This window comes from Cryptomeria japonica, chromosome 3 (assembly GCF_030272615.1).
Source record: "Cryptomeria japonica chromosome 3, Sugi_1.0, whole genome shotgun sequence".
Classification (NCBI taxonomy): domain Eukaryota; kingdom Viridiplantae; phylum Streptophyta; class Pinopsida; order Cupressales; family Cupressaceae; genus Cryptomeria; species Cryptomeria japonica.
The window spans coordinates 208,080,299-208,103,979 of NC_081407.1; the positions used below are offsets into that span (position 1 = coordinate 208,080,299).

At 35.0% G+C, this 23,681-nt stretch overlaps 1 non-coding gene across 1 annotated transcript; it reads right to left on the reverse strand.

Moving 5' to 3' along the window:
* Positions 1-8,989: 8,989 nt before the first annotated feature.
* On the reverse strand, positions 8,990-9,062 carry TRNAR-UCU (transfer RNA arginine (anticodon UCU)). The gene has a single exon. It is a non-coding gene; the product is annotated as a tRNA-Arg (tRNA).
* Between the last annotated feature and the right edge of the window lie 14,619 nt (positions 9,063-23,681).

Below are 23,681 nucleotides of genomic sequence, written 5' to 3' on the forward strand. Positions count from 1 at the left end.
AAAAAGAGACTAAATTCATTGATGTACCTCACGCAATTGCAGTCTATAGACCGACAAGAGAAGATAAACTGGAATAGAGGTGGATACCTATTACTAGCATTCTTATATTTAGAAGAAGTTTATTGAAGTGCCTCATGCAATTGCAGTCTACAGACCAACAAGAGAAGGTAGACTGGAATAGAGGTAGATTAGCATTCTTATATTTAGAAAAAATTACATTAAAGATTTTGAAAGAAATTCATTGACGTGCTTCATGCAATTGCAGTCTACATATCAATAAGAGAAGATAGACTGGAATAGAGAGGGATATCTAATATTAGCAATTTTATACTTAGATAATTCACATTAAAGACTTTTATTTTTTTTAATTGATTTTATTTTTATGTATAAAGTTATTTTAAAAAATTAAAATTTTAATATCACAAAAATATTATAAAAAATAAAGATTGATTTTATAATTTGTGTATTTTATAATCTAATTTACATACGTTTGTGTTAGATAAATTCTATATATAATCTCAATTGAATCACTTTGAACACTAACACTTACTCTAACCCTATCATTAATCTTTGTTGAACTTAAATTTTAATCTTAATTTAACTATAATCCTAACCCTAATTAGATTCTAAGTATATTAAAAACTTTATCTTATTCACTAATCTTATAATAGAATCTTAGAAAATGTAGCATATCCTCTAATTTATTTTAATTAATATTCAATATTTTTACCTTAAATAAAATTGTATTGTCATATTATCTAAATTCTATATTTTTTTAAAAATCTAATATAATGTTTAAAATTTTCAAAAAAGAAATGAAAATTTATCTTTATTATTTGATTTGAAATTTAATAAGATTCTTATATTTATTTATTTTTTAATTTTTAAAATCTTATCTTATTCTCTAAATCTAAAAGTAACTGTAATCTAAATAAAATCTTAAATTTATCTTATTCTTTATCATAAATAAAATTTTATTGTAATATTTGATTAAATCCTATTATCTATATTTCATCTTTCTTTTAAAATCTAAAATAATATTTAAAATGTCCAAAAAAAAATGAAATTTTATCTTCATTATTTGGTTTGACATTAATAAAATTATATTGTATATTTTTTCTTTTTTAATTTTTCATGCATTACCCATCATTGCAAACTATGCAACAATTGTTTTTTTTTAAAATTTTGTGAGCACAAATGTATGACCTTCAATATGTGAGTGGTAAACATCTTCGGCATAATAAGACAAACGAAGACTATTTGAAATGTAATTTGTTATTTTTTTTCAATTTCTCATAATAATTCATTTTTGTATATGGTATATTTTCTAAAACAAGAAATATTTCTATACAATGCCTCCATATTTTCTTTACCTTCATCTCTCGATATTTTTATCTCTCCCTATCTCTTTCTATCTCTCTATATATCTTAAAAAATATTCTTTTCTATTGTCATCTCTCTCTTCATCTCTTTTTTTTGTATAAGAGGGGGGGGGGGGGGCAGAAAAGGAGAGAAATGTCTACTGATAGATATAAAGACATTAAGATAGAGAGCCAAAGAAAAGGAGAGATGGAGAGGGAGAGGGAGAAATATAGATAGAAAGAGAGAGAGAGAGAGACAAAGAAAGAGATGAAGAGATGGAGAGAGAGAAAGATCAATATTAATGTAAGAAATGATATATAGAGAGGTAGAGAGAGATGGAAATAAGGAAATGAGAGAGTGGGTGTGTGTGTGTGTGTGTGTGTGTGTGTGTGTGTGTGTGTGAGAGAGAGAGAGAGAGAGAGAGAGAGAGAGAGAGAGAAAGAGAGAGAGAGAGGGAGAAGGTGAGAGTGGGGTGGATAGAGAGGGAGAGGTATCTAGATATAGATATAAACAATAGAAGATAGGTGTAGAGATGAAAATAGAGGAGAGGGGGAGAAATGGATAGAGATATAGAGAGGTAGGGGGAGAGATAAAGATAGAGAGAGAGATATATATGGAGATAGTGGTGGTGATAGAGCCTAATTATCTTCTTGATCTAGAGGTTTTTGTTTTAGCTATGTTTGGATATTAATTCTTAACTAGGGGAGGCGGAAGGAGGCACAAGGGGCATGAGTCTTGTGCCCCCATTTTTTCACCAAGGGGTCTAGAGGGGTGGAGATAACTTGTCAAGACCCCATGGTGAGGGTTCAAGGGAAGCACCCTTGAAGATTTTTTTTATAAATTTCCCTTTAAAATAGACTAATGAATATTTATTCTTTTTTAATGATAGTCATAACATGAGAATGCTCACATTATGGTTCATAATAATTTTAACACAATCTGTTAATTTAGCATGCTATAGGGATTTTTATGTAGGAATATAGTACTTAGTTTAGAGATTGATGAAGCTATTTAAACTTCAACTCATCACACTCCCCCTATCTAAGGTTTTTCAAGTACTCCTACCTATTGTTATATATTTTAATCCCTTTTTCCATTATATTCTTCAAGTTAACTATTATTTTCATATATCGCATGATCATTGGTGTCTATTTATTTGGGTTCACTGATGTATCTCCTTCTAATTTTTATTAAATCAACAATCAAACTATTTTGTAATGAAAATGACTAGGGAACAATTGGTTTAATAAGTATCTATGCATGTGCAAAAACATGGAAAATTAATGTCTGAAGAGAAAAGCTCAAAGGAAATATGTGTGGCTGGTTTGTTCGCTGAGTGGATTTTTTTGTTTTTCTGGCTTTGAGGGCTTGGCTTCATGTGGCATTGTGAGTTCCCCTGGTTTGGTGGTTCTCTTTGCCAATGTGGATGAAGGTAGTGTGTTGGAAGAGGTTGATGTCTTGTTTGTTGGCATATGTGCAGAATATGTTGACATGATGATATTGTGTTGTCATTGATGTCAATATGCTAAAAGAGAACCGGTAATATGCTGAAGAGTGAACCGGTAACATGATGAAGAGTGAACAGGATTATTGAAGTTAAGCAACTAACAAAGTGAACTGGTATGATGTTGTGAACTAGAACTAGTATGTCAGAACAAGAACCGGTATATGGAATGTTTTGTATCAAGGGTTCATATGGCATGACTACTGGTTGGTAGTCTCAGCTTCAGGGTTTCCAGTTGAAGTGTTCCGAGCCTGTGTGTCTCAACCGATGGCATTGTGTGATGAGTTAGCATTGTAACGAAGATCAGATCATGTTTCCACATCAGCCTCGTGCATGTGAAGGATCTTGCATGAAGGAGATTGATCCTATCTACCTTGGGAATGTGTGAAGTCTCTACAAACTGTGGAGAACGCATGATGGGTTATCAACTCCAAGAAGCGGCGAAGAACGAACGATGGAGAATGTCTTGAGATTTGTTCAAGACCGTTGTATTCAAATGCAAAGTGTTCAATGGTCAAGATTGAACCGACTAAATTTCTCAACCTAAGTGTTTAGGGTTTAGGGTTTATGCTACCGACCTATTTGTTTCCTATAAGGTCGATGTGGTGTTTCATGCTGAGGTTGTTGGCAAATGTTGTGTGTATCTATGTGCAAAGATACATGATTCTTGCCAGACCAGTTGAGAGGACTGATACCTGCATAGTGTGTGTGCAGAAGGAAGGAACTAAAGCGGATCTGCATTGGCATTGAGTGTTATTACCAGATCATTGTGATACCTGTTGTTCTCTAACCATTTCAACAGTTGGAAAATCCCTTAACAGGGTAGCTTTAACCAGCTTGCTGTAAATCCTTTAACAAGGTGACTCAAAGCCATTGAGTTCATAAAATCCTCTAACAAGGTAACCTCTAATAGGGTTTAACCCTTAACCGGGTATTCTAGCCATCCCTTAACCGGGTGATCCCTAACAGGATCGGTTCCTAACAGAACCTGATGTAACAGTCTTTAACAGGACTAGGCTCCTAACAGAGTGGACTTCTAAAGAGTTCAAAACACCTTGTGGGTATTCATCCCCACCGTGGTTTTTCCCACTTGGGTTTCCACGTGAAAAATATGTGTGTCATATGTGATGTCTTTTTCATGTGATGCTTTGTTGTTTTTTGTCAAGCAGTGAATCATGTTGATCTAGCAAGTTATTATATTTCTGATGATAGATTGTCTATTTATGCATAAGGGCAAAGTGGAAATGAGGGAGTAGGTTGTATGGAAAGCTAAGAAGATTGACTGGTTCATATCTTTCATAGTTGCACTATGTTTAACCGGTAGTAATCTGGTTTGGACTGGTGTTAGGGATTGCCAGTAGTTTACAGTCTGCAATCAAACCGGTTCAGGAAAAGTTTTTGTGCCTATACTGATTCACCCCCCCCTCTTAGTATCGGTTTGGTACTCACTATTCATCATTGAGTTATCATTTTTTCCCTCTAGTTTTCTTACCTAGTGGTTCTTCTGTCGTTGGGGTGATTACTTCTAGTGGGTTGGCCCATTTTATGGGTGGCTCCTCTGATTCTATTTGAGGGAGTTGGTTTTTCTAGACTATTGGTATTGGTGAATTTTTTCAGTGAGTCTTCATGCCAGTAATGTTTATTCTCAAAGACCCAATTTTGTTTTTGGAAGGATCTTTGTTTCCTTCTTTTGTTGCCTTTGGAGTCACAAGCTTGGGTTGTTCTCTCCCATTTTTGTGGATAAATGTTGTAGATACTCTATTTGGAGAGATTTTGGGTTTGGTTTCAAGCTTCTACATGTTGACCCTAAGCATTTAAGGGTAGCTTCTTTGTATTTGTGGTGTTTTTAGTTAAGGGGCTCTTATATGGTTGTAGAAGAGAAGTGTGATTTGGTTGATGTTAAGAGTGCCCTTTGTTCTACTATTATGGATTTTTTGATGAGGTTTGTCTCTGTGATTTCCCTATCTTTTCCTCATGTGTTTTCTTTTGAGGTGGAGTGGTCTTCTATGGAGGTGGATACCTTTTTTGTTGGTTGGGTTGAGGGTATGGTTCTTCTTTAGTTTTGTTCCTTTCCTACCTATCTTATTGAGGTGGGTCTTTCTCCTATTGAGGTGGAGTTTGTATGTGTGGGAGAAGTTTTGTGCTACTACAAGGGGATTGTTGTTTGTTTGGGCTTCCTAATGGCAACAACAAGGAAAACTAAGAGGGGGGTGAATCAATTTTCACTGGATTAGATGAATTAAGCACAATCTCAGATCTAATCAACTACAGCAAAAAGAAAGATAACAGCAATAACAACAACATACATAACACCAATAATTTTGACATGGAAAACCCGATTAAGGGAAAGACCACGGTGGGAACCTACCAAAAATGAGATGATACTCTGTAGTAGTATGTGTAAATATTACAATGGGGAATGCACATGCATTTTGGCACATTGCCTAGAGGTCATTGCTCAAATTACAATGACCCAGAAGGCCCCAACCCTCAAGGAAGGTTCACTACCTTACAATAAGATTTGGACTACAATCCAGAAAGAATGAACTACAAAAATAGCATCTGCTAATGCCTGATGACAGTTTCGATTAAGCTCAAATGTCACACCACACTGAAAGATGAATTCACTTATTCGCACATATACCACTCTCTGATAATGCAGACTCAACACCTACGACACCAAATTACATGAAAATTACACCCATTTATACAAATCATCAACCTTGACTACAAGGTCGACTAAACCCATAGAACCTAGATACAAAATTACATCACACAATACATAAATCAACCACTTAACCAATAAAATTTCATATACAACATAGCATGGACCTAAATCAACTCCTCAAACATGCACCACCATCAGAAATCTCGCCAAGATCAATCGCAACATGTTACACCACCAAAATATTGCATAACACAAAGAATATCATTGGTCCAAGAAGATCATCAAGAAATCGCACAATAATCAATGCAGACCACCAAAACAAATAGAAAATGATTAGGAAACACCAACAAGCATTTTAGAACCATCCGCAATAGCTACACCAACACCACTTATGCAAATCTCCATTGATCAACACGCTAACATTCAAGAACACTCAACAGCAGCAACTCGGATAAGAAAGATAGCTTCTAGAGCACAAAATCATGAACCACTTGAAATAAAGATACACATGAACATCCCAAACACTCTCCCAAATGTACAACACAAGATATGATCATACCGGAGCACAATGGATCAAACACTACAACACTAAACACACAAAACCAGTCTCCATACCAGAATCCATAACTTGACCAAATCATCACAAAGCATCATGAAATCAAAGAATGATGTATCTCTAGTTGATTCAGCATCCCAAATAGATAAACCAACCAGATCAATTCACTGCAATCACCGGATCACCAAAATAATTCTTTGTGCAACACCAAAACACAGGAATGTGTTGACATCAATAACAACAACATATCCTAGCAACAAAAATGTCCAACCATTACTACCAAAACCTTATGCTTGAGGTTTCGAGTCCCCTTAAAACATGCTGAAGTTTATGGGAGCCTTTTCAAAACCCACTATTCTAGTATATTTTTTATGTAATATCCTCTTGTTAGTGAAGATAAAATTTATGGTTGCCTTGCCAAAACCCATGTTTCAAGTTATGGGAGCCTTGCAAAACCCTTTTTTAATCTCCTATTTGATGACTTTAAAGACCTTGTGGGTGTATCAACCATCTCTTTGATGCCTAGTTGTTGATGTTTGGTTGTTAGTTGGTTGTTGATAATATTTGGTGTATCTTTAGCAGCACTTTGTGTTTAGGTTCTGGATTCTGACTAATTCCAAAGGGTTTTAGGTTCCTTCAAAACCTATTGTAAGGGGTTTGGGGTCCCTCAAAACTTGTTTGGCCCTTAATTAAAAACAATTCACAACATACTAATTTAATGAGCTTCACCCAATATGGGCTACATCAACAAAGAAATAATTATCCAATTTCCTTTTATTATTTACAACAAAGATGAATTACAATCTTTTATAGTGTAAATTGTTGTTATGTGCTATATGAAAGCACTCATAGTACCTCAAATATCTTCTTATTTCACATTCCATACCCACTTATTTATGAAGACCTTTTTGCCAATTTATAATGATTAGTTCACATACCAAAATAACAATCAACGCCTTTATTAAATAATGGGAACCCCTTGCACTCCCCCATTAATTTTTATTTTTTTTTGAGGGAGGTGGGGGAACAAAGCTGCCGAGGTCACCAAAATTTAATCCTGATAGTGTGATCAATTGTAACATACCAATAATCTCCCACTTGGAGAATGATTCTAAAGTAACACTATTGTACCTATATCTCCCATCAGATTGACACCTGGACTTGGCTTGTTTATCATTTGCACCATTATTCGTCTTGAAGGCTAATGGAAACTGAGAAGAAATTTAGTTTCTCTTAACTTATTGCATTCATTAATATATCATTAACTACTTGTCTATCTAAGGGCCTTGATTCAAATTTATCATATGTATAAGGATGTTGAATGGAATCTTTCTATTCACTTTGTTTTGTTTGCATTATAATAAAAGAAGGCTTAGTTTATCTAAAAAATACTTCTAATATATATTGTATCATATGAAAGATTACTAATCAATAGACACATTAATATGCATAATAAAAGTACAAATAAAATCTCTCAAATCACTCAATGAAAGGGAAAGGCATGCAATAGTATTCAACAAAAAATATTACTTAATGCACAAACCTTGTCCATCTCCACTACTTCTTCATTCACACCTTCAAGAATGGGTGTTTGTATTGAGTTACTTTCAGAATGTACCACAAGCACTACAAACACCCATTCTAAAAGTAACTTAGAGAGAGAAACAAGATTGAAGGGGATCACTTTGTTGATAACCTCATATAGACCAACTTTGAACTCATTTAAAATGCATTATTTTTTAAGGCCTTCATGAGATCCTTATCACCCTGTGATGACTCTATTCCTCACTATTCCTTCGATAAACTCTACTCCTAAAACTTCCTAGATTGCTTCCAAAATATCACCACCATAATAGAAAAAACCCTACAACATACTTTCCTTTTTTTTTTTGCCTAAGAAATTTGTCTACCAAAGATTTCCTCCGCTCAAATGATTGGCTCCATATGCTTTATAGAAAAGAGGCATGGACTACTAAAATTTTCTATGTTTAGAGATAGATGAAATAACTCCTTTTGATGTTGATATAGGGATTATCTTGAATGTATGTGATGTAGATAGAGGTACCTTGCTAGATGAGAGCATGATGAATAATTATGTGAACTACCTTATCACTACTCCTTTGCATGATTTTACCATAATATTGAATAATCAAATATTTGTGCCATCTTTACTTCACATGAAAATTATTTTTCTCCTTTGCATTATTTTCCCTTAATATTACTGTGTCATCTTGTGTCATTTTTACTTCACATGATAATGATTGAATGCATTAATTTCTTAAATTGTCTTCTCATCATTTTTAAAAACTTGCATAGACATAGGTAACTATTGGTGTTATTGCTAATGGTTATTTCATTAAGATTATTAGCAAAGTTTTATAATAAGGGAGCTATGATATCCAATATTTCTCAAAATTCATTAAAGACATTATTGATTATCTAATTTGTGGGATGTTTTTTCCTATATGAATTGAAAGTCAATAGTAAGACTTATGCTTCTCCTTTACTGCTTATTTATGACCTTAATCTTTTTTAAAGACTGCTTTGACCATATTATCTTGAGAGGATGAATTTAAAAGATCATATGAATAAAAATGTGAAAAAGATAGAAATATCTTGTTTATTTATCACCTCAATCTTTTAGAGATAGCTTTGAAATCCCACATGTCATCAAATTGGTGGACAATTGAAATCAAAGATCCATGAATGAAAATAAGAAAAACAATGTAAAAAAATAGAAATAATTACACTGATAAAATTTGTACATACCATCAAGTTCGTTCATTGCTGGACAGTTGAAACCAAAGATACAGTTGAAACCAAAGGTCCATAAATGAAAAAATGAAAAACAATGTTAAAAAAATGGAAATAGTTACTTCCTCTGAAGGAATAAAGTGCACACGCCCGGTGGGACTCGAACCCACAATCGCCTGATTAGAAGTCAGACGCCTTATCCATTAGGCCACGGGCGCGTCAATTTTCAACTTAAAGAAGAGTGGTATACGATCCCAGAAAGGCTATATACCTGCAGTTTTTTGAGGATAGCAATATTCTTGAGTATTTTGAGAGCCAACTAAAACCAGTTGAGGTCTCACACATTGAACGAAGCTAAACTAAATACCCTTGATGGACTTCTCACACATTCAATTCTTATGACCATTAGAATTCTCTGTAGAAATACAGGTGCAGACCATTTCCATTAGTCTGTGCTCTTACTGTAGCAGTATAGGCATAACACTTGTATCATACCGACTTGAGCACCACCTTAATTTTATAAAACAATATTGACGTGAAATGGGAGATCATTCTGTTGCAGTGTAATGTTGACAGACAGGTCTGTGGAACAATATATTTATTGCAAACCCAGTAAACTGTTCCAAACACCATAATATGAGGTCTGTAAACTATGTTAGAGTATTTTTGGTAAAAAGTTTGTAATGTTATTGCATATGATAGGATAACTGGAATCCTCCTTTTCTTCTTCCTGTCTTAGCTTTCATTCATAGCAATATGGTTTTACTTTTTTTAATGTTTCAGACCGTTGTGTGTTTAGAATTTGGAATTTAGGGTTGTGACTATTTTATTTTATTAAAATAATATATATATATATTTATTTTTTAAAAATTTAACTCTTTTCAAGTAAACAAATAGATAAATCTAATTGCAATTACTATTAAGTGTTCAAACTTTTTAAATTTGAAGTCACTTAGACTTTAGACATTCCAATTGCTTTGTAACTCTTCATGTCTCAATAGGGATGTTGGAAGATGTGTATTTGTTCATTTTAATTGACATTTATCATCTCTTCATATTCACCTCTTGGAAATGTAATTACAATTAACCATAAAGTACAAATATTAAATATTCTTCTCACATGTCCTAACAAACTTTTCCAAAGAACATGGAGACATGTGAATGGCTTAGGATTGCATGGTTAATGTCACCTTATCCTAACATCTACATTATATTGAATAATCCAATATAACTATCTCATCTTTATTTCACATGATAATGATTGATTGCATTAGTTATTTAAATGACCTTCTCATCCTTTTCAGGTACTTTCATAGACATGACTAACTATTGATGTTATTGCTATTTCATTAGGATTAACATCTTGATTTGAGAGATAATCACCAATTTTATTTCCTTCATAATAGGAAATTTGTATCATAAGAGGGATATGTTATCCAATATCTCTCAGGCTTCATTAAAGACATTTTGATTTTCTATTTTTTTGAAAATTTTATTCCTAATGTATATGATTTTTTTAGTTGAAATCCAAATAGTTGTTATAAATATTTTCATTGATGTCAAAGGGAAGATCAATTCGCAATAACATCTGTCAAAGATATATATGAATGATATTTCCATCATATTAATCTTATTGTTATAGGATTATTGTCATTGATGTCAAATAGATGTCCAAAGGCCACTAATCGTCAATCAAGTGTGTCAACCTTCTTGAGTTTACAAGTAACAATATAATATAGTAATTGATTAATTCAATACTAATTGATCCCACCTAAATGACACCCCAAAATGGAACTACTTTGTCAAGTAATGTTGACTAAATTCTTTTGGTGGTTGTGAAAGACAAAAATAAAATAAATATTTTATTCATTCTTGGGTGAACACCTTTGCCAAAGTATATTTGTTTAATCACGTTAATCACCTAAACCATGTGTGAGATAGTGAACAACTTAATTCATAATGGAATGATTGAATAAATTTTTAAAAAATGATTTATTGGTAAGAATGTTGTGACCATATAAGACAAAGGAGTGATTCATTTAAGCAGTAATCATTATTATTATTGTTAGAGTAATTGGGTATTTACTTGATTAATTAACCAATATTTGTTTAATTCTTTAAGTTCCCTATTATCTTTTTACATTTAAGCTAACATTAGGTGCATAATAATTAATTATTTTATTAATTATTATGTGCAAGCCTACGTTTTCCCTTTTAGGGTTTCTTGAGCTATTAGAGGTTATTTTTCTTTTCTTTGTATCATTATGTCATTACACATTTTTGGTGAATATTGAGCTCTCCTCTTTTGAGCATATTTTTCTTGTGTTTTGTTCTTCAAATTGCTTTGCTTCATTGCTTCTCCTTTTAACAGATTGTTTTAGCTTGCAGAAGATCTTTAGGCTCCTATGGTGTTGTGTTTCTCAACTCCAACATGGTATCAAAGCTCAGATCTGCAGCTATCTGTTCCTGTTTTTGAGAATTTTTGCATTGGAAGCAGATCTGGGGTTTCAGGCATTTTTTTTGTATGCTTAGGGATAGGCCTTTTTTTAGCACGTTGGGCCTAAACAGACCTCACCATCATGCTCAGAAGGCCCAAAAACCCCTATAGTCATATAAAATTTGTCTATTTTTGACTCCTGAGCATCTGGGTGAATTTTTTCTCCAAAACCAGTTCGTACGACTTTGACATGCAAATCGAGAAAAAACATTTTTCAGAAAAATAATATTTTGCCTTTTTAAGGCATGCAGACTGGATTTTGATTTTTTTTTTTAAAGTCAACAAAAAAAATCAAAAATCCCAAAAGGCAAAGCAAAAAAAGGGGTTATTAAAAAAAAAAAAATTGTTTGTGGGGTTTGCGTAGGGTACAACGTTAACAGTCCGGCCGCCATACGATGACCGAACATGTCAGTCCGGGCCCCTGCCGGCCCCTCTAGCCCCTGCCGCCGGCAACCCCCTGCGGCCGCCACCGGCCCCTCCGGCCCTCACCGCTCCTCCCGCTACCCACCCCTGCATCGCTCCTCGCTAGTGCACCGCTCACCGCACAGGCACCAACTCCGGTCTGCCAATAGCAGGACCGCCCAGCCCGCCTGCTCTGCTCTGCTAGCTGCAGCACCACCCATGCTCCTCCCGCCACCCGTCGCCGGAGCGCCACCGAAGCCTGGCTCCTCCACCGAACCACCACCCTCTAGCCTTTTTGAGGGGGGGTTCATTTTTTGGCCCTATCTTGAGCATCTGGAGTTGGTTTTTGGAAAACGAATAGGCGTCAGAAAGATGGTTCCAAGCTGGACGTTATGGAGTTGGATTATTTTCTCGAATCTACTGTTTGACTGTACTTTTTTCCAGTCAAAGTCGAGCTTCTTTTTTGCACTTCCAGGGCTGTAGGATGGGCAAACGGACTCCGTTTTTTGCAAAATGAATAGGAGTTGGAAAGCTCTCCACATGCTCTATTCCAATTTATGATCTTTTTTCTTATAATTTTCATCAAGTACATGAGATCTCGGTTTGAAGTTTTTTTGCTTCTGCACTACTTCCTTCTCATCAATATGTACTAGGGTTTGGGTTTATCTATTATGGGGGGATGTTTTTTCTTGCTTTCTGTCATTTATATCAGAAATCTAGAACACCAAAACTCTCCAAAACAAACAAACCCTTCTGCATCTTCTGTCTATTCTAAAAGATCACATACTAAAAAAAACCAACAAGCGGGTGCAGGTGCAGATACAGAGTTTTGTTCTCATGGCAGATCCTTCAGTTAAGTTGTTGACTTCACACAACTATCACACCTGGAAGCCCCACATCATGAGGCTTCTCAGGGCGCGAGGTTTGTGGTCTTGTTTGGATGAGGTTCAACCTGTATTGCAATGTCATTATGAGCTTCTTCAGCACAGGAACAAGATGGATGAGGCCATGGGTTTTCTCTCCTTGCATGTCTCAGGAAGTCTTCTGTTTCACCTTGATGAGTTGCTCACTCCTCAGGCTATGTGGTTGAAGTTTTATTCTCTCTTTGGGAGGGTTAATGAGATTCGAGCATTACAGATTGAGGCAGAGTTGGTTTCTTTGTCCCCTGATTCCTTTCCCACTATTGAGGATTTTTTGAACAAGTTCAAGACTACCCGATCTATTCTTCAGGGATGTGGCAAGATCAAGACAGACACAGAGTGCATTCATTTGATTCTTTCGAAGCTTTGGGGTCATTTTCAGTTTTTTGCCTCTGCTTTCTACTCCACCATCGATGGCTTGGGTGCTCGTTTCACCATGCCTACCTTTGATGTATTTTGTGAGCATTTGTCTCATGAGTAGTCTCATCTTGCTCAGTTGGATATGCTTTCAAGAACCAAGAACAAAACATTGGTTGCTCAGTCCTCTAAGGAGAAATAAAAGCAAAAATCGAAGCCGAAGAAGCCTTCTGCAGGTAGTGAGAATCCCTCCAAGCATGCTCCTAAGTCTGAATCTAAACCACCATTTCCTCCCAAGCATGGAAAATATTCACAGTCTGGTGAGTCTTCCTCCAAGACTAAGAAGAAATCAGGAGATACTTGTAGTTTTTTGTGGCAAGGAAGGACATCTTGTTTCCAGGTGTTGGAAATGTTTAGAGACTTTAGAGGAAGCCATTCAGCAGCATCACATCTCCTCACCTCAGGCATCTTCTCCTTCCATAGGGAAAGGTCATGCTCTCACTGCTCGAGCTTCGACCTATGGGTCCACATGGATACTTGATTCTGGTGCTTCTCACCATATGACTCACACTTAGCAGTTGGTTGCTTCTCTTGCCTTGTGTGGTACTTCATAGATTGCAGTGGGTGACTTGGTTCAGCTTTCAGTCTTGGGTTCAGGTTCTGTCTCATTGGATGGGGGTACTATGCAGGATGTTTTGGTTGTTCCTGACATCTCGACGTACCTCCTTTCTATTTATCAGATTTGCCACTCTGGCTCTGGTAAGATAGTTGAGTTCTCAACACATGATGTGGTTATTCGGGACCTCCATGATTCTGATTTAGTTGTTGCTACTGGGAATGTTGATACTGCTTCTCGTCTGTACAGATTTGATGGATTTGAGCCCTTTGTGGGTGTTGGTTCGTCTCTTATAGCACATGCAGATTCAGTAAGCTTTGGCATGAGCGCTTGGGCCATGTCAATGACAGATATCTTCAGCAGATGAGTACACAGGCACTTGTTCTTGGACTCCCACAGATTTCCTGCACGGATGGTGTTTGTCATGGTTGTGTGCTTGGCAAGCATCACAAAGATCCCTTTCTGAAGGGAAGAGCCCCTCGTGCTTTGGCACCCTTGGAGTTGATTCACAGTGATCTCATGTCATTTCCCACTCCTCCTTTTTTTGGGGCCAAGTATGTGGTCACTTTTATTGATGACTTCTCCAGACGCACATGGGTGTACTTTCTTAAGTACAAGTCTGATGTCTTTGATTCATTTCGAATCTTCAAGACATTTGTTGAGAAGTAGTCAGGTTGTTCTATTCGGTGGATATGTACGGATAATGGGGGGGAGTATGTGAATCAGGCTTTCAGATATTTTTGCACTGAGCATGGTTTGCAGCATCAGTTTATTGTTCCATACACCCCTCAGCAGAATGGTGTCACTGAGCGCAAGAACAGAACTTTACGGGAGATGGTGAATTGTATGATTCAGTCCAGGTCCATGGATTCGTCTTTTTAGGCTGACGTAGTCAATTGTGCCAACTATATTCATAATCGGATTCCTCACAAGTCTCTTCGACATATGACTCCTAAGGAGGCTTGGTCTCATAACAAGCCTGATGTTTCTTTTTTTTGAGTGTTTGGCAGTGAAGCATGGGCTTTTATTCCTAATGCTCAGAGGAAAGCCATGGAGCAGAAGAGCCGACCATTCATTTTTGTTGGCTATTGTGAGGATGTTAAGGTGTATCAGTTGTTTGATCCTGATTCCAGAGAGGTCCTGTTTCGACGGGATGTTCAGTTTGATGAGCACCTTCCCACAGTGGATACCCTGATTCCAGTGTCTACTCCTCTACCTACTCCTTCCACTGCATCTCTTTAGGATCTTTTTGAGGATTATTCTAATGATGGTGCTAATGATCCACCATCCCCACCTCCACCTGCTCCACCTCAGATGCCCAAGTGGGCTCGCTTTACTGTTGAGGCGACAAGTCCTCTGGCCAGTGATCCTTCAGATACTCGTCGGACCCATTCTCATACTGTGGGTTCTAGTGTTTTGAGTCATGCTATTTCAGATGATCCTCAGAAGTTTTCAAAGGCTACCAGTCATCCTGAGTGGGATTGTGCTATGGAGGAGGAGTATTCTTCTTTGATGAGGAATCATACTTGGGATCTTTGTCCTCTTCCTAAGGGCAGAAAGATGGTTTGGTGCCACTGGTTGTATTGCACCAAGTATGTTGTTGATGGTTCCATTGATAAGTACAAAGCATGTCTTGTTGCAAAGGGTTTCTCATAGGTTGAGGATATTGATTACTCCGAGACCTTTGCCCCTGTCACCAAGATGAACTCCATTTGCTTTGTACTCTCTCTTGCAGCTTCTCGGGGTTGGCTTGTTTTTCAGATGGATGTGAAGAGTTCCTTCTTGCATGGGGATCTATAGGAGGAAATCTACATGGAGCAACCTCAGGGGTTTATGCAGGATAGTTCTTTGGTTTGCAGACTTCGACGTTTATTGTATGGTCTCAAACAGGCCCCTTGTGCTTGGTATGAGTAGATGGATTCTTTCTTGCTCTCCATTGGGTTCACCCGCAGTCATTCTGATCACACAGTGTACATTCAGCTTCTTGAGGGTGAGATCTTGATTCTTGTGCTATATGTTGATGATCTCCTCATCACCGGTAGCTCATCCTCTATGATTTAGCGTATTCAGCAAGCCTTGACAAATCAGTTTGAGATGATAGATCTTAGTCTTCTGCACTATTTCATTGGTCTTCAGGTGATTCAGTCTTCTGATGGGATCTACATTTACCAGCAGACGTATGCTCTTGACATGCTTCGGCGCTTCAACATGCTTGATTGCAAGCCTGCTCCCACTCCATTTCAGTCAGGGGTTGTTTTGATCACCACTTGCCCCACTCCTTCAGTAGATTCTACACTTTACATGCAATTGGTTGGCAGTTTGTTGTACCTAACTCACACCCATCCTGATATTTCCTTTGCGGTTGGCCTTGTCTCTCAATTCTCCCATGATCCTCATGAGAGTAATTGGCAAGCAGCCAAACATATTTTGTGGTACATTCAAGGCTCTAGTTCTCATGGCATTCACTTTACATCAGGGGACCCTCACATTGTTGGCTACACTGACTCAGATTGGGCTGGTGATGTCACTAATCGGAAATCTACTTCTGGCTTTGTTTTATGTCTTGGCTCTCGTCCTATCACATGGTCCTGTAAGAAGCAGACTACTCATGCATTATAATCTACAGAGGTTGAGTACCACATTGTTGTGCTCGCTAGTCAAGAGATCTTATGGCTTTGACAGTTGATGACTGAGTTTGGCTTTCCTCCTGATAGTCCCACTATTCTTTGGTGTGACAATCAGAGTGTTATTCATATTTCCCGCAACCCGGTAGAGCATCAGCGGATGAAGCACATTGAGCTTCACATACATTTCATCCACCAGTTGATTAAGGATGGTGTTCTTATTCTAGAGTACATTCCCACTGTTGAGCAGGTTGCAGACATCTTCACGAAACCTTTTGCATCACCGCGCTATCTTTAGTTGCGCTCTATGCTTGGGGTGAAGGAAGTTGTCCTTGGGAGGTCTTTATGAGGCCTTCCTTCCTTCTTCTTCTTTCAGCATGTTCTTTTATCTCTTTTTGGAGAGGATTTTTTTCCCACTAGGTTTTCTCTTTTGTCTCCATTTCATAGAGATTTCATTGTATTTGGGTACCTGATCAGGCCTTGTTGACGGGACCCATCTTTCCTGCTTTTAGTAGTTGTTCTAGGTTTTAGCTTCTCCCTAAGTCTAGCTTAAGGAGGGGGTGTTAGAGTAATTGGGTATTTACTTGATTAATTAAACAATATTTTTTTAATTATTTAAGCTCCCTATTATCTTTTTACACTTAAGCTAACATTAGGTGCATAATAATTAATTCTTATATTAATTATTATGTGCAAGCCTAGGTTTTCCCTTTTAGGGTTTCTTGACCTATTAGAGGTTATTTTTCTTTTCTTTGTATCATTATGTCATTACACATTTTTGGTGAATATTGAGTTCTCCTCTTTTGAACATATTTTTCCTGTGTTTTGTTCTTCAGATTGCTTTGCTTCATTGCTTCTCCTTGTAACAGATTGTTTTAGCTTGCAGAAGATCTTTAGGCTCCTGTGGTGTTGTGTTTCTCAATTCCAACAATTATTTATAATATAACAATTATATAAATGAAAAGGAGTAGTGTTAAAGGGAAGGCAGCGGAGGAAAGTTAAGAAGAGTCATGACCATTTGAAAGGCTATATATTTTGAAAGGGGGTGCATCTCTTCATTTAGATGTGAAGATATAAAAAGGAATTACATATTATGGAGAAGTTGAGAGTTGAATGAAGTGAGATGTGATGAATAAATCTAATATCATTTAAAACAGATTTTGGAAGAAGGAATATATGCATAATTGTTGAAGCAACAATTCTAAAGTTGATATTTTGTTCAGAGGTTGGTGCCTCATATTGGAGATGTTGGCACCTATTATTGAATTGGTGTTCTATTGTGAAGATTTGTGTCTCTAGTAGGTTAGTCCTACAAATCATTTAAAAAATAAATGTGTTGAATACTAATTCACCCCCACATGCTACAATATAAACATTTGGTCATCAATAATAAGACATATGCTTCTTCTCTATTGTTGGTGTATGAACTTAATCTTTTAAAGACAACTTTGATCATGTTACTTTAAGGGGATGAACTTAAAGATCACATCAATAAAATTGTGAAGAGATGAAAATGCTCACACACTAATGAAATTTCCACATGCCACTAAACAATAGATTTTATTTTCATGAGGTGAATTCATTAATGAATAATTGAACCCAGTAATAAATGAATGAGTTTTTGTTAAACCCAATGATCAAATGAATACTGATACAAATGAATTGGATGGATTCTATTATGAGGTGAATGAACCCAAAGATCTTATGAACACACTGATAAACGTGAATTCAACTCAATGATCCCCTGAATGGGGATGATGAAAACTTAAAATGGTTACACGCCCGGTGGGACTCGAACCCACCTATTTTGAAAAAAAAAATCACCATCAATATGAAAATCCCCCCCTCCCAAAATAATACACGATTCATCAGTTTTTTATAGTTTTGCCCGGGGGGTGCTTTCTTAAAGTTATCCCTGACGGACTCCCTTGTTTCAGGTTCTAAGGATGATTTTGAATCTCTTAACTTGTTATTTTTTATTCCCACAACTCCTCTAATTTGAATGGCTCCCCTTGTCCTTTCCCCTAAAAAAAATTCCCCCCCATTCCCCTCCTAAAGAGATAGCCCAAGATGGTGTCATGGACGTAGTCCCTATTTTCTAGCCAAACTAGCCTTAGCACCTCCTCTGTATTTGACTCCAAGCCAAAATAGGGAAAATTTTAAAATCCTATAACCTTCACAAGAATCTTGCTAATGGAAAATGACCTAGTTACACTCTACCAAATAGAAAATTTAAATTCTTGAAACATTGGTTTTCAAGAAATCTCAAGAGTGGTTGAAGGAGTCTATTAATGAAGATATTTGGGGTATATTAAAGAAAGTGGTGGAATATTTTAATAATGAGGAGAATTTCGATAATGAATTCCAAGACATCAAATGAGAGGTGGGCTCTAGAGATCAAAGGAAGATTCTACAAGAAGAGGTTCCAAAATTGAAAGACAACCAAGGGGGTTTATTGAAGAAAATTTAGGACTTAATCGCCTATTGTAAGCAATCTATCAAGAACACGACCACTGTGATTCATGTTTTCCAACAAGAGTTGCACAAGAAAAAAAAAATTGTAAGTTGCATGAAGATGGTCTTTAACTCCACAATAGCTCTCATCACTCTACTCTGAAAAGGAAAAAGCATTTTATGTATACACTCCACTTCTCTCCTCACTTGTTCGTTGAGATCGATTCAAGTATTATCCTAAAGAAGTGTCAATTGAAGATAAATTAGAGTTTATCAGCAAGGCATGACCTAGGCCATAAAAGGCTTGAGATTGTCAAACAATCCTTAGTTTCACTATAGGTCTCCAATTGGCCTCGTATGTTTTAAATATTTATAGTTCTCTATTCTTAATCGATTAGTCTTTTTATTTTCCTAATCTTACTATTTGTGGTTTTCACTTCCTTTGGCTCAATGGCTATTTTGTAATGGTCCTGGGCACTTTCCCCAACTTATCTAATGAAAAATCTAATAATAATTAAAATGTAATATTCTTGCAAAATTTAAATAAAATGTATTCCTTAAGTCCAAATAATTTAATTTTGATTGATTTAGTTACCAATAAACATGAATAAATTAAATAAATATTTTAAGCAATGAGAACAAGTTGATGTTTTGAGTAACATTAGCTAAATAATGAGTACACATTAAAAAATGGTTAGTCATCAGATTAATTAGAAATTAATTCCATCCAAAATTTATATGCGATCAAATTTAACTCTAGAATGATCTTTTAATTTTTTCCTCCTATAGTGCAATCTATTCTGGTAGTAAAATTTACATGATATGGCAAGTTGTGAACTTGGTACAAAACACAAAAATCGTAAAATACAAAACAATCGATAGATGAAGGAAGATTATATTGTATAGCAATAGAAAGTTATGCACAAAATGAGAATGCAAGTGTAGTTAAGCATGGAAAAAGAAATTCATGAATGCCACTGTAGTGTTACACCTCTTGATGTAATTAGATGATATGACAAATTGTGAACTTATTACAGAACACAGAATATTAAATACAAAACAATAGATAAATGAAGAACAAATATATTGTATAGCAATAGAAAGTTATGCACAAAATGAGAATGCAAGTGTAGTTAAGCATGGAAAAAGAAATTCATGAATGAAATGATAGAATGTAAGTATGGAAAAAGTGCAAAAGTAGAATGTTTTTTTCTCCCACTAATTATGAAAAAAATGGAGAGTTTTAGTAGTGGTCCACAAACAATCAAATCTTGATTCTTTCTTAAAAAGTATGCAACTCATTTTTGTAGGAAAAACACAAAATATATCAAGAAATCAAGATTTTATATCACTCACATCCTTTCGTCTCCTCTTTGTCCTCATCATTGCCCAACTCCTCTTCCCAGCATCATTTCAAGATATCTCATTAAATTTCCTTAGTCGTGTCTTAATGAGCTTGATGACATCTTTATTAGCTGCACCATGAGAAGTTGCAAAGTGAATGAAGTGGTTGTTGGGTTGCACTAAGGCTAGCGCAAATCCAAAACTTTTATAAAAATACTTGAAATTCTTTAACCAAGACAGTGTGAATCAAAATTGCTTCTGGTTTGAAATCATTAAATAGACTCTAATATGCCCTTCATAATGCTTTTTAATCTATTGAGTGAATCCATTATATGCATGTAGTTTATCTAAGCAGCTACATGCAAGGCTTTTTCTCCATGTGTGTACTATATTTTAATTAAATATTTAGCATATTCCAACTCTAACCTATCAATCAATAAGATTTATTAGATATGGGGAGGTGCCCAAAATCATTATATGTTTGTATTTTCTTCTCTCACATAGGGGAGAGGACCTAGTTGTTGTGCACCCTAACTTCGCGCTTCTCAAAATCTTATGTGGAAATTTTAAATCACTCCAAATTTTTTACAACAGCTTACTTGGCAAGTCCCTTTCTTATAACTAAGGATTCAAGGCCACATCAACATGCTTTTTGCCAAGGTATCCAAAATGGCCAAAAAAAAAGTGAGACCAATAGGTGTGCAAAAGGGCCCCAATACTTGTGCAGCTGATGTGGCATTACATGATTGGTTACTTTTCACAACAAATGGTATATATCACTCAATTGTTGGTAATTATCATAGAACTATTGGTGCAATGTTGTACAAACGTTGGACATTAAATCAGCAAGTATGGGGATATTAAATCAACAATTTCTATCACAATAATTGGAACGCGCTCAACTACTGGGTCCTTTCCCCTAGACAAAACAAAGAAAATAGTATTAGATTAGATTCGATTTTAGAGTTGAAAAAGTTTGGATTGCCTAGTTTACAATAATGTAAGATATACAATGCTCAATTAGAATAAGAACATAAAAGTTCTCTAAGTTGGCAAGAACATATAAACAAAAAATTGAAGGATTAAAGAGTAAGAAAATGTATCTTAAAAGGCCAAAACAAGTGAAGGTGTAATCAACTTCATGCCTAAATAAGGAGGTTACAAGTTTCATCATAGAATGATATTTGCTTTAAATATTCTAGATCTACAAAGAGAAACATAGATTGTTAGAAATGAATGGATAAAGAGAAAAATAAAACTCCAATAAGTGACCCAGAATTTATTTTATTATTGCAACATATAAATAGGTTTTCTCATTCATTATTGTTTGGTACAAACTTTGTGGATGTGATTTCAACAATTCTTTTGTTGTGGCTAAATCACCACTTTAACAAGATTTGAACAAAGTCATCTCATTACACTTGTTATAGATATCTACACCACTTTTTTGTAATTGGAGTAGAACCTCCACAACTCTAGAGAAACCCCTATGAGTAGCCAAATGTAATACGTTATTTCTTTAGGAATTATAGCCTTGAGAGTAGAGGATTAAGTATCAGGAATTGTTGAATGAATTTTACATTTTTTAGGTGAATCTATTGTAGTTTATGTGGGGTTTCTAAAGACTATTCTTTCATGGCTTAGAAAGAATGACAAGATTTGGATCCACATATTCCTCCTTGTTGTCAAAAAATATTCTATCAAAGAAGAGAAAACACCTCACCTTCTTTTACACCAAACACCACTCTTCCATTGGCATCTAGTGAATATGATGGCTAATCTTCTAACTTATTTTACAACTTTAGATGGGTGTCAATTTAAATTTCATGAGGTTTTTCTTAACATGGGTCTTTACACCACACCTTTTATAGCAAAGAACACTCTTCCATCGACATCTAATGAAGTCATAGTTGACCTTTTAAGTTCTTTCACAATTGTAATGGGTGTCAATTTAAATTTCATGAGGTTTTTATTTACACAACACTTTAAGATCCATTCTATGAGTGTAGACATCTTGTAGTGTAATAATATACACTTATCAATAAAAAAATTATAATATTTTTTCAAGTAAACAAATAGATACATCTTAAATTGAATTATAATAAGACAAAATATTTATTTATATTACATATGTAGCAATTTTTTTGTATTTATCCTTTTCTTTTACATATATTTATGCATAGTTTTATTTAATATGTTAGTATCATATATATGTTATTATATCCAATAACATCTGTATATAATTTATTTTAGATTATATCACACATACACTCATATATATGTTTGTGTGTGTGTGTGTATGTATGTATGTTAGTGTGAATGGGGTTATTTCCTATCTAGTTATTAGTGTGAACATATTCAAATGTTAAATTTAATTATATGGTGAACTCACAATAATGGTTCCCACTTTTTTGCTATATATATTTAGGGTTGTGACTATTTTATTTTATAAAAATAATATATATATTTATTTTAAAAAAATTTAATACTTTTCAAGTAAACAAATAAATAAATCTAAATGCAATTACTATTAAGTGTTCAAACTTTTCAAATTTGAAGTCACTTAGACTTTAGACACTCTTCATGTCTCAATAGGGATGTTGGAAGATGTGTATTTGTCCATTTTAATTGACATTTATCACCTCTTCATATTCACCTCTTGGAAATGTAATTACAATTAGCTATAAAGTACAAATATTAAATATTCTTCTCACATGTCCTAACAAACTTTTCCAAGGAACATGGAGACATGTGAGTGGCTTAGGATTGCATGGTTAATGTCACCTTATCCTAACATCTACATTATATTGAATAATCCAATATAACTATCTCATCTTTATTTCACATGATAATGATTAATTGAATTAGTTATTTACATGACCTTCTCATCCTTTTCAAGTACTTTCATAGACATGACTAACTATTGATGTTGTTGCTATTTCATTAGGATTAACAGCTTGATTTGAGAGATAATCACCAATTTTATTTCCTTCATAAGAGGGATATGTTATCCAATATCTCTCAGGGTTCACTAAAGACATTTTGATTCTCTAATTTGTTGAATATTTTCTTCCTAATGTATATGATTTTTTAGTTGAAATCCAAATAGTTGTTATAAATATTTTCATTGATGTCAAAGGGAAGATCAATGTCATAATAACATCTATCAAAGATATATATGAATAATATTTTCATCATATTAATCTTATCATTATAGGATTGATGTCATTGATGTCAAATAGATGTCCAAAGGCCACTAATCATCAATCAAGTGTGTCAACCTTCTTGAGTTTACAAGTAACAATATAATATGGTAATTGATTAATCCAATACTAATTGATCTCACCTAAATGACACCCCAAACTGGAACTACTTTGTCAAGTAATGTTGGCGAACTTCTTTTAGTGGTTGTGAAAGACAAAAATAAAATAAATATTTTATTCATTCTTGGGTGACCACCTTTGCCAAAGTATTTTTTTTTAATCATGTTAATCACCTAAACCATGTGTGAGATAGTGAACAACTTAATTCATAATGGAATGATTGAATAAGTTTTTAAAAAATGATTTATTGGTAAGAATGTTGTGAGTACATAAAACAAAGGAGTGATTCATTTAAGTAGT